Raw genomic sequence first — 10,342 nt, forward strand, 5'->3', positions numbered from 1 at the left:
GAGATGCCAGGACATCAACAGTTCTCCGGTTTAGGTTCTTCAGGCGAGCAATGCTCACATTTGCGCATGCTTTAGCCTTAATTCAAAAGGAAGATTTCAAATTATTATGTTTCACACATCAAACATTAGGAAAATCAGTGGTTCTAGATGTACCTCATCGTATTTCTTCTGATCAATAAGGAAAATCAGTACAAGCAAGTAGCAAAATATTTCAATCTCAAGGAGACCATGTTTGATTGAAATCTGAGTTGCCGGAGCCGCAGCATCAACATCCATCTCAGTATCATCTTCCTGAAAGAAATTACAGGTGAATATTAGGAGTTATGAATGTGATATCAGGGATAGAAAAATATAGATCCAATATTGACTCAGGAATATTCTCAAGGTAAAAAGGAAATTCAAATAAATTAACATTTGTTCAAATTGAAGACAAATATACATGTGAATTGATGTCCATCAGAATACTGGAAATTTTAGAGCCTAGAAGACATGAACTAGAGTTCTTGAACACTTGTACTAGGAGCAATCCATGTGCATATCAATAAGAACCAAGTCAACACATGCTTATACCCTAAAATAATGGGTGTACTTGCAGGTTGGAGGGGCTAAGCTCGATGGATGCCATTGGTTCAGTTCAAAGCAACTCCACGAAGATGGCAAATTTGGGACCGTAAAGGAGGGAGGTGTCATGTAGTTACAAGGCTGGTCGGATTTGGCTGCGGCATCGATGCCGGAGGGCGCTGGAGCTTCTTTGACAAAAGTGCATTCAGTTTGAGACAAGTTAATGAAAAGTAAAAGGATGTCGTGCTGCATCTCAGAAGTTGACATCCTACAACCTATCATGCATTCATAAATTCAGTGAATTATATTCAGAAATTCAGAGAATTGCAAGAGACTACTGCACAGTTCAAGAAATTCAGCGACAATGCTCATCATCATTTTGTTGTTTTCCTTCCTGGACACAAGAAAAATTGGAAGAGCAAGTAAATTGGCATGTGACTTGTAGTGATTGCTTCTTGAGGATGGCAGCACATATCTTTAGTACTTCTAAATCGAAAACGAACCCAACACAAGTTGAGAGCAGTTGTGTCAATGGCATAGACATGAATTTGATTCAAACTTAAATACATGGCTGCATGCAAACATATTTCTAGCTTATTCACATTTTCAATATTTCTAGCAGCAGCTCTTTAGATCTAAACTAATCCATGCTATCCAGTCCTAATAAAACATAGTTAAAATGCAATAGAGAGATTCTAGCTGAAATGTAAAACACTGGAGCCAATTATCCATGTCTCTGCATACTGATGAGCCAGTTATCCACATGGCCTCGATCCTCCTCATGAGCATATTCATTTGTTTGGTCAACATCTTACAAGTGCCTACTAATAAACTATGATATGCAAACTGTGATTTAATCTATAGAATATGCACAGCTCAACTAGAACACATGTTTTCAGTTTCAGTAATCTCATAAGGACCAGGATCGACAAATCCCTGATCTAAATCTAGCAGCCATCAGTAGCAATGCCATCCAAAATCAAGACTCACGCACCAGACACCAAGACACTCAGCAAGAGAGAAGGGTGGCTCCGGTCTCGGCCTCTCGAGGTCTCGCTATTGCCGCTCCAAATGGAGAAAGGGAAACAGAGAGAGGGGAAGGGAGAGATGGAGCCAGGAGACGAACACATACGCGAGCAAGGATGCGCATCGACTGGAGAGCGGCCACGGCGTTGATCCGGCTGCGACGGCATCGATTTGACAGCCTCGATGTTGATCCGGCCGGGGGAGGCGAAGGGCCAGAGAGAGGCCACGACGGTATCTACGAGATGGTGCAGCTGCCGGTGGAGCTCCTCGTGGGATCTCGGAAGAGGGCTCGACCTGACAAGGGCGAGAGAGAGAGTGGCGGCGGCTATGCGGTGTGCTGGCGGAGGATGAGAGAGAGTGAGTTAGGGTTGAAGGAGGGAGCAGCCGACCGCGACTATTTTGTTTGCCAAGAGCATCATGCATCGTTCAATCAAAATGGATGGTCCAGATCGTCCCATAAATCATATGGGCTTGAGGGAATTGGAGCCCAACGTTGCTGCAATGAGAGACCAGGCCCAGGTTCACACATACAAAAATATCAGCAAAAAAAAATTTAAACATAAAACCAAAGTTGTTCAACTCATGAATATCTACAACTTTTATTTTGGTCATTTCTTCATTTGATAAATTCTTAGCACACATTGTTCACTAATCTTACACATGTCTCATATAATTTATAAAACCATATGAGAGATGTGTCATATTTGTGAACAATGTCATTACCACTTTGTCATATGAAGAAATGACCAATACAAAATGTATAGATCTTGATGAGTTATTCAACTTTGGTATTTATCACTTTTCAGCTGAAATCGTTTGGGGTACCAAAATCTTGTCTGAAGTTGCATTTTTTTGAAATTCAAAATTTAAATTGCTCAAACTTTTCATATGTATATATTGACAAAACCAACAAAATAAATTGATAGAGAATGATTTTAGAAAATTTTAGGAAAAAAAATCATCAGATTTGGAGTTAGTATGAGGAAAAAAACTAGTTACAAAGTTGACCCACAGATTAAAAAAAATCACGCTGTTCACTATGATCATGTAAGGATCATCTAGAACAGTGTGATTTCTCTTTTTAATCTGTGGATAAACTTTGTAACTAGTTGTTCTCCCTCATACTAACTCCAAATGTGATGGTTTTTTTTCCTAAAAATTTCTAAAATCATGCTTCAGCATTTAAGTTTGATCAAACTTGGATGTGACAATGTTTTACACATTTTAAAATTTGAAATTTGAAATTTGACAAGTTCAAACCAAATTTTAAAACCTAAATCATTTCAGATGTAAAAGTGATGAATACAAAAGTTGTTCAACTCATCAAGATCTACAACTTTTATTTTGGTCATCTTGTCATTTGACAAAATTTGAACCTTTCAAATTTGAAATTTTAAAAAACGACAAGTTCGAACCAAAATTTGAGACCAAAAATAATTTCAACATAAAAAGTGATGAATACCAAAGTTGTTCAACTCATTAATATCTACAATTTTTATTTTAGTCATCTTGTCATTTGACAAAATTTGAACCTTTAAAATTTGAAATTTTGAAAAACGACAAGTTCGAACCAAAATTTGAGACCCAAATTGGTTTCAACATAAAAAGTGATGAATACCAAAGTTGTTCAACTCATGAATATCTACAACTTTTATTTTGGTCATTTCTTCATTTGATAAATTCTTAGCACACATTGTTCACTAATCCTACACATGTCTCATATAGTTTATAAAACCATATGAGAGATGTGTCACATTTGTGAACAATGTCATTACAACTTTGTCATATGAAGAAAATGACCAATACAAAAGTTGTAGATCTTGATGAGTTATTCAACTTTGGTATTTATTACTTTTTCAGCTGAAATCATTTGGGGTACCAAAATCTTGTCTGAAGTTGTATTTTTTTTATATTCAAAATTTAAATTGCTCAAACTTTTCATATGTATATATTGACAAAACCAACAAAATAAATTGATAGAGAATGATTTTAGAAAATTTTACGAAAAAATCATCAGATTTGGAGTTAGTATGAGGAAGAAAAATTAGTTACAAAGTTGACCCACAGATTAAAAAAAGAAATCACACTGTTCACTATGATCATGTAAGGATCATCTAGAACAGTGTGATTTCTCTTTTTAATCTGTGGGTAAACTTTGTAACCAGTTGTTCTCCCTCATACTAACTCCAAATGTGATGGTTTTTTTCCTAAAAATTTCTAAAATCATGCTTCAGCATTTAAGTTTGATCAAACTTATGTGACAATGTTTTACACATTTTAAAATTTGAAATTTAAAATTTGACAAGTTCAAACCAAATTCTAAAACCTAAATGATTTCAGATGTAAAAGTGATGAATACAAAAGTTGTTCAACTCATCAAGATCTACAACTTTTATTTTGGTCATCTTGTCATTTGACAAAATTTGAACCTTTCAAATTTAAAATTTTAAAAAATGACAAGTTCGAACCAAAATTTGAGACCCAAAATGATTTTAACATAAAAAGTGATGAATACCAAAGTTGTTCAACTCATTAATATCTACAACTTTTATTTTAGTCATCTTGTCATTTGACAAAATTTGAACTTTTAAAATTTGAAATTTTGAAAAAATGACAAGTTCGAACCAAAATTTGACACCTAAATTGGTTTCAACACAAAAAGTGATGAATACCAAAGTTGTTCAAGCCATGAATATCTACAACTTTTATTTTGGATATTTCTTCATTTGACAAATTCTTAGCACACATTATTCACTAATCTTACACATGTCTCATATAGTTTATAAAACCATATGAGAGATGTGTCACATTTGTAAACAATGTCATTACAACTTTGTCATATGAAGAAATGACCAATACAAAAGTTGTAGATCATGATGAGTTATTCAACTTTGGTATTTATCACTTTTTCAGCTGAAATCATTTGGGGTACCAAAATCTTGTCTGAAGTTGCATTTTTTTGAAATTCAAAATTTAAATTGCTCAAACTTTTCATATGTATATATTGACAAAACCAACAAAATAAATTGATAGAGAGTGATTTTAGAAAATTTTAGGAAAAAAAATCATCAGATTTGGAGTTAGTATGAGGAAGAAAAACTAGTTACAAAGTTGACCCACAGATTAAAAAAAGAAATCACACTGTTCACTATGATCATGTAAGGATCATCTAGAATAGTGTGATTTCTCTTTTTAATCTGTGGGTAAACTTTGTAACTAGTTGTTCTCCCTCATACTAACTCCAAATGTGATGGTTTTTTTCCCTAAAAATTTCTAAAATCATGCTTCAGCATTTAGGTTTGATCAAACTTGGATGTGACAATGTTTTACACATTTTAAAATTTGAAATTTGACAAGTTCAAACCAAATTTTAAAACCCTAAATGATTTCAGATGTAAAAGTGATGATTATAAAAGTTGTTCAACTCATCAATACCTATAACTTTTATTTTGGTAATCTTATCGTTTGACTAAATTTGAACCTTTCAAATTTTGAAATTAAAAAAAAACAAATGGGCACTGCAGGGGCGGCTGGTGATTGAGCCGCCCCTACAGATCAACCCCAACTATAGGGGCGGCTGGGCTGCTGGGGCCCGAGGACGCCCACTGTAGGGGCGCCCTCAACCCCAGCCGCCCCTACAGTAAAAATGGCCCGTTCCTACAGTAAGAATCTAGCGTAGTGCCTACAAACTTTAGGGGCTATTGTTGTTATCAGCCGCCCCTACAAATGGACAAATTTATAGGGGCGGCTCAATATATAGGCTTGATATAGAGCCGCTCCTACAAATCGACGCTGAATACTAAAAATTAAGTACTCAAATTGATTTTTTTAAATGACCTCGGATGGAGAAATAACCAAAATAAAAGATTACAACTTTTTCATTTGAAATCATTTATTGTTTTAAAATATTATTTGAAATTCAATTTTTAAATTGTTGAAGTCTAATTTCTCTTTTTAATTTTTGGCTAAAACTTGTAACTAGTCTTTCTCCCTCATACTAACTTCAAATTTGATAATTTTTTGCTAAATTTTTCTAAAATCATGATCTATCAATGTATTGTATTCTTATAGCTATTATTTTGTCATCTTTTCATCTGACTTCATTTTATTAATTCAAAATTTGAATTTCAAAAAATTACAACTTCAAACTGCATTTTGAAAGAGTAAATGATTTCAACTGAAAAAGTCATGAACACAAAAGTTACAGAACAGATCAAGATATACAACTTCTATTTTGGTCATTTCTTCATCCGACAAAGTAGTAGTAAACAGTGTTCACAATTTTACGTATCTCTCATATGAACAATGCATACTACTCATTAGTCGGATGAACAGATGACCAAAATAAAAGTTATAGATCTTGATGAGTTCTACAACTTTTATTTTTATGACTTTTTCAGCTGAAATCATTTATTGTTTCAAAATGTTGTTTGAAATAGTCATTTTTTGAAATTTAAATTTTGAATTGTTCAAACAATGTCACATGAAAAGATGACAATAGAAAAAGATATAGATCTCAAAAAGTTATAGAACTTTGTAGCTGACAACTTTTTTGTTTGAAACCATTTTGTCAAGCAAAATTATGTTTGAATTTCTCAAATTTAAAATTTGAATTTTTCAAACGACTTCAGATGGAGGAACAACCAAAATAAAAGTTGTAGATCTTGAAAAGTTGTACAACTTTGTAGTTGACAACTTTTTTATTTAAAATCATTTTTATCAAGGAAAACTATATTTGAATTTCTCAAACATGAAACTTGAATTTTCTAAACGACCTTGGATGGAGAAACAACCAAAATGAAAACGGTAGATCTCGAAAAGTTATACAACCTTGTACTTGGCAACTTTTTGATTTGAAATCATCTTGTCAAGAAAAACTATGTTTGTATTTCTCACATTTGAAATTCAAAATTTTTAAACGACCTCGGATGGACAAACAACAAAAACGAAAGTTGTAGATCTCAAAATATTATACAACTTTTTGATTTAAATTTATTTAGGGTCTCAAACAATCAATTTACTTGCGGGTGGCTGACCGGTGGGGCCTCCTCGTGTGAAAAAATTGCTATTTTTTGGACTATATTTGAGAAATTTTTGACACGCTAGCCGCCCCTACAAATCCGATTTGACATACTCCGATTTGTAGCCATGCTTTGGTAGGGGCGGCAGGCCAAACCACCCCACAAATACCCATGAGCCGCCCCTACAAATGATATGTGTAGTGTGGGGAGGTGACTAGCTGGACCGGCGCCGTCACCATCACTTCGCAAACCACCGCACTAATATACCGACAAGGCCGTAATTGGTTACCATCTAGATTGCAGTGCACGACCTAGAAGTTGGGGACGGGTTGAAGTGCAGGTGATCAAGGACAGAGGGGGCCGCCGTGGCTTGTCGTTGCTTTAAGTGTGCATGCCAATCATTTATTCTCGTTCTCTCCTCATTACGCTTAATGGTGAGCATTCCCAAACACCCCTATATATATGTAGTGGACTCAGTTTGACCTCTGCCTCAACAAAGTGACCAAGCGCAATTGCATAGTATACACAAAAAGAAAGTGATAAGTTGACGAATAATAGAGTTTGGAAAAAGATGTCTGGATGGTGCGCTAGGAATGGGAGGCCAAGGGAATATGGACAATAGATACCTAGTGAGAGGGCCAACCGTAGCCCACATAGACGTAGCCTCAGCTTGTCCCGTAACTACTGTGTGGCAATGAGTTTCAGCTCAATCCTTTTGTGTGCGCCCTCTGGTACGATACTCCAGAGGCTGCTATGCGCAGTGTATCAGCATCATCAGTCGACATGCACGGGGAGTCAGGAGTTGGGTAGCGATGTGGTAGTTTCATGGACTGCAGAGCATTTTTTCCATCGTATGGATGGTAATTAACTATTTTTCATTATGTATATAGATGCCCACTATAGCAGTATGATAACCAAAGGCAACCCTGGCTCGCATAGCAGCCTAGTCTGGTGAAATGTGTTAAGGGAGGAATGGAAATTAAACTGGAAAACAATGTAAAATAATTTTCCTTCGCGATCAATTTGTTTCTACTCACTTTTCACAATGACGCACTGGTAGGTTGGTAGCACATGGCACATCACACATGTGCAGTTACACTTCCTTTATTTCTTTTGTCCATGGTACCGTCCAATAAAGTTTGTCGGACAAATTAAGAAGAAAGGGATGTACCACATGTTACATTTCTTTTTTTTTTCACTGACTCTCCTCGATTGGATTACGTGCCACACATGTGAGTTTTGTTGTTAGAGTAAGCACTAACCAAGTTGTGAAATGCTTTTGTCACCCGAATCATGCATCCGTCTAGCTAGTATATGCATGAGCCTCTGGAACATGGATTTTTAATTTGCTCCTCTTATTTTGGATCATCAGCTACCTTCAACTACCAGATATTATTCATGCTGGTGACTAGCACAATTATTCAACTTTGTCTAGCTCATTATATTATGATATATTCATGCCAGCAGCAAAATAGATTGCATCAGACAGAAACTGAGAACTTGTGGAAATATATAGAAATGTATGCTTCCAGTGGTATTAATTGATGTCATAAAATGGCCGCTAACTCCAATATATATAGTAGTACGAGAGCACCTAATTAACTCATATGAGCGACCAGAATTTTCAGTCTATTATTCTTAATCAAAATCCTTTGTCTTTCCATGCTGATGAGCTGTTCTCTTCCATGCAATATATGGTTCACTACTGGAAACTCGAATTGCCCTGTGGGTGACGATTTTTTCTATGCGTTTTTTTTGGTACGTACAGAAAAATTCTGATTATTCTGTCGGTTCAAAGTATCCCGACAGAAAAATACAAAAACCCACAGAATAATTGTATGATTTTTCTGTGCGTGACAATACACACACAAAAAAATCAGCACTCACAGAAAAATGCAATTTATTCTGTTGGTTCTTTAAAAACGCACAAAAAAAATGCACGCACAGAAAAATATATGCACGCATAGGATAAATAAAAAAGCAAAGAAGTCCTAGCCCTAACCCGCCGGCCGCCGCCCCCAAACACCCTCGCACGCACGCACTCGCGGACTCGCCTGCTCGGCTCTCCTCACGCACGCACGCACACGCTGCGCCGCCGCTGCAGCTACGCACGAACACCCGCCCCGCCGCCTTCGTCTTCCCCGGCGGGCGGCCGCACCTCCCCTCCCCCATCTTCACCCGGCCCCAGCGCCCCTCCTCCCCCGCCGGCGCACTGCCCCTCCCCCTTCTTCTTCCCCGGCGGGCCGCCACCCCTCCCCTTCCCCTTCTTCACCCGGCTGGATCCGGCCCTCCCTCTCCCGAATCCGACCGGTGGTTGCGGTGGTGGTGGCCGGCGGTAGGGAGTGGCGGTGGCGGCGGCCCTCCCCTCCCCCTTCTTCTCCCCCGCCGGCGCCCCTCCCCTCCCCCTTCTACTTCCCTGGCGGGTGCCCCTCCCCTGCCCCTTCGTCACCAGGCCGGATCCGGCCCTCCCTCTCCCGGATCCGACCGGTGGCTGCGGTGGTGTTGGTGGTGGCCGGCGGCTGGGCGTGGTGGTGGCGGCAGCCCTCCCCTCCTCCTTCTTCTACCCCACCGGCGCCCCTCCCCTCCTGCTTCTTCTTCCCCGGCGGGCGCCCCTCCCCTCCTCCTTCTTCTTCCCTGGTGGGTGCCCCTCCCCTCCCCCTTCTTCACCCAGCCAAATCCGGCCCTCCCTCTCCCGAATCCGGCCAGTGGCTGCGGTGGTGGTGGTGGTGGCGGCGGCCCTCCCCTCACCCTTCTTCTCCCCCGTCGGCGCCCCTCCCAACCCCCTTCTTCTTCCCAGCGGGCGCCCCTCCCCCCCCCCTTCTTCTCCCCCGTCGGCGCCCCTCCCCTCCCCCTTCTTCTTCCCCGATGGGTGCCTGTCCCCTCCCCCTTCTTCACCCGGCCGGATCTGGCCCTCCCTCTCCCGGATCCGGCCGGTGGCTACGGTGGTGGTGGTGGTGGCCGGCGGCAGGGCATGGTGGTGGTTGTTGGTTGTTGTATTTTTTATGTGCAATCTGTGATGCAAATTCCCATTTCCTGAATCACTGTGATTATTGCAACAAAAATCACCATCTTTTGGCTAAGATTGCACCGCAAATTTAGTTTTTATTGCATTCAGAGTATGTTTTCTAGTGTAATTTGTTGTAGTCAATGCCATTTGGTATCTGACTTGCAGTCATTCTTTGTGATTGTGTGTCTCGAAACATGGCAGAATACAAGAGGGAACGGATCTTGCGACACTGGTTGCTTATTTATGAGTTTCCAGTTACTATATGGCCGTTTACGTGTTCTAATTGTTCTAATGATCATGACTGAAAAAACTGATGGTTGTTTTTTCTTAGCTAGTTAGCCAGCTAGGTGTAATTTGTTTTCTGAATATAGTCTTCTGTTTTTTCTTAGCTAGCTAGCCAGCTAGTGTAATTTGTTTTCTGAATACAGTCTTACTATTATTATTGCAGTTCACTTGGTTGGCCTTTCTGCCAGTGGCATCTTGACTGAAAACTGATGTGAATGGATTAGTAGCATACTTAATAGTGAAGTAGTTGATAAGTAGAGTTTAGAAATTTCCTTGGTGTTTATTTTTTCATTCAGATTGCCTTATTTGGAAATTAGTAGCTCAGGTTGTTCACATCTTGTAACCTTGTATGTGCATCAGGTATGTGCACCACAACGAGCTCTGGCCAGATCCGTGACATGGCAGCCCTTCTTCTCCATGTCGCCTCCTCCATCGGGCCCTT

The 10,342-nt window shown here is 39.2% G+C and overlaps 2 non-coding genes across 2 annotated transcripts; both read left to right on the top strand.

Moving 5' to 3' along the window:
- Positions 1 to 9,613: 9,613 nt before the first annotated feature.
- On the top strand, positions 9,614 to 9,695 carry LOC136484551 (small nucleolar RNA Z196/R39/R59 family). The gene has a single exon (XR_010766067.1). It is a non-coding gene; the product is annotated as a small nucleolar RNA Z196/R39/R59 family (small nucleolar RNA).
- Positions 9,696 to 9,753: 58 nt separating this feature from the next.
- On the top strand, positions 9,754 to 9,893 carry LOC136484628 (small nucleolar RNA F1/F2/snoR5a). The gene has a single exon (XR_010766132.1). It is a non-coding gene; the product is annotated as a small nucleolar RNA F1/F2/snoR5a (small nucleolar RNA).
- The last annotated feature ends 449 nt before the right edge of the window (positions 9,894 to 10,342 follow it).

The sequence above is a fragment of the Miscanthus floridulus genome, chromosome 9 (assembly GCF_019320115.1).
Source record: "Miscanthus floridulus cultivar M001 chromosome 9, ASM1932011v1, whole genome shotgun sequence".
NCBI classification, from domain to species: domain Eukaryota; kingdom Viridiplantae; phylum Streptophyta; class Magnoliopsida; order Poales; family Poaceae; genus Miscanthus; species Miscanthus floridulus.